The sequence below is a fragment of the Tupaia chinensis genome, unplaced genomic scaffold (genome assembly GCF_000334495.1).
Source record: "Tupaia chinensis unplaced genomic scaffold, TupChi_1.0 Scaffold000117_1, whole genome shotgun sequence".
Lineage (NCBI taxonomy): Eukaryota > Metazoa > Chordata > Mammalia > Scandentia > Tupaiidae > Tupaia > Tupaia belangeri.
This window is the reverse complement of record NW_006159582.1, coordinates 184,082-186,198: the sequence shown is the minus strand read 5'-3', so window position 1 is coordinate 186,198 and position 2,117 is coordinate 184,082. Positions and strand designations below refer to the sequence as shown.

At 32.9% G+C, this 2,117-nt stretch overlaps 1 non-coding gene across 1 annotated transcript; it reads right to left on the bottom strand.

Annotated features, from left to right (window-relative positions):
- Positions 1-1,197: 1,197 nt before the first annotated feature.
- On the bottom strand, positions 1,198-1,304 carry LOC114007057 (U6 spliceosomal RNA). Its single transcript, XR_003548714.1, has one exon. It is a non-coding gene; the product is annotated as a U6 spliceosomal RNA (small nuclear RNA).
- Between the last annotated feature and the right edge of the window lie 813 nt (positions 1,305-2,117).

Below are 2,117 nucleotides of genomic sequence, written 5' to 3'. Positions count from 1 at the left end.
ATTTGATGATTTAAAGAGGGAGTTAAAATGCATCATTGAATTAATTTTATCTTTTATTCATTTCTCTACCAAAAATAACTTCTGGGTGAGATTTTTCCGGCTGGAAGATGATTTGTTTCACATTTTCAATATATAATTAGTTTACTGCTAAAGACCACATCAGAAAAACTAACTCACTCATAAAGCAGCTTGTATTCTGTGATCATTCCTTTTAAAAACCTCTTACATTCAGCATCAAAAACATTTACCCATTTCAGAGAAACCAAGCCTCAACACATGATTCCCCACCATGTTGATGATATTAAGCATATCATATGTGGTATTACTTCACTTATTTTGTATATTTAATAAACTTTATGGTAATTCTCACTGGCATTATACCTTTGGTTTTATTAAGTAATAGTGCTTTAAATCTTAAAGGTGACACTCAAAGTAGAACTATCAATATTTTCTTTTATCTGTACTTGTCCCTACACCCAGTGTCACCTTGCCAGGGTGTCAAACTCTCAGAAGTGCTCAATTAGAGAAAACAAACAAAACAAAACAAAGAACAGCTTATTTTACTTTTTTTTCCTAAGTAAAATAATTGTATGTAAATTTTACTTAAACATATAGTTTCCCATATTCAGAAATAGTGTATTGAGGTCAATTTAATATTCTTTGATGTTACAGGATCCCTTTTATAAATATCATCTAGTGTGATACATTGTTTTTCTTTAAAATCCTTGAAGAATATTTGTTTTAGGGTTCTTTTTTTCTTAGAGAATTATTTATTTAATTTTATTTATTCATTTCATCTCTCTCGTTTTTTTTTTTTCCTTAAATTTGACCAGAGCAAGACAGAGAGAGAAAGAAAGTGAGAAAACAAGTCACCAGGTCCAGGATTCAAATCATGGTTAGCCTTGTGGGAGTAACCAGAGTCTTAATCACCACACCACCTGCTGGTCCCAGGACACTTTAAGGTTCTTATACAATATTGTATAGTTTTACTGTTTTATTCTCTAATATTACCTGGTTTGGTATATTTTTCTAGAAAGCAGTAACTGTACAACTCAACTTGATAGCTTTTTTTTTCCCCTAAAATAATGGCTAAATCACATTTCTTTGAAATAAGGACTATAGTCCCTTCAAAGAGTTGAATAAATCTGATTTGGAAACTGAAATGCTTCTTTTCTCTTCTTCACTTTTTATTTTTTTTTAAATATGGAACGCTTCACGAATTTGCGTGTCATCCTTGCACAGGGGCCATGCTAATCTTCTCTGTATCGTTCCAATTTTAGTATATGTGCTGCCGAAGTGAGCACTCTTCTTCACTTTTAATAGCTTTCCAACATAAAAAAAGCTGGATAAATAACTAGTAATTGGTAAAATAATAAAGTTCCAATCTTTTGAGCTTAGTTCTACTGATATTATTCTTAAAATTGACCAAAGAACAGAAATATCATGATCCATGTAAGAAATGAGCTATCTGACAGAGTATGAGATTTTTATTCTTTAAGAAGCAGAATTTTCAGGCCAGTTGGTGGCATGGTGGCTAAGGTGCTGAATTCCACATGGCTGACTATGCAGTTTGAGTTCTAAGCCCAGTCAGTAGCTTGGAAAACACTCCAGGCATGTGGCTCAAAATCCCCAAAAGAGGGAGAAATAGAAGAGAAGCACCCTCCTATGGGTGAGGAGTTCTTACTTCTCTCTCTGAGTCTCTTTTTGACAAGTGCATGTACCTTTTGGTAAAATTTTAAAAGAAATAGAAAGAGAAAGAAAGAAAAAAAGAATTAGAAAGAAAGAAGAATGAAAGAAAGAAAGAAAAGAAGAAAGGAAGGGAAAAGAAAGAAAAACAGAATGAGAAAGAAAGGAAGAAAGAAAAAAGAAGGATGAAAGTAAGAAAGAATGAAAGGAAGAAAAAGAAAGAAAGAAAAAGAAGAAAGAAACAAACAAACCAGGATTTTCAATGTAGAGGCCTCTTTCTCTTCTTATGAGACACTACACGATCGCCTTTGACATGTCTAAGAAGAGTAGTAGGGAATTGTGAATTATGGAACACCCAGCTTCAGTTTAAACAGGAGAGCTTGAGGATGGTGAGGAAGCTACTTCAGATCATTTATTGGTGTCCATATATA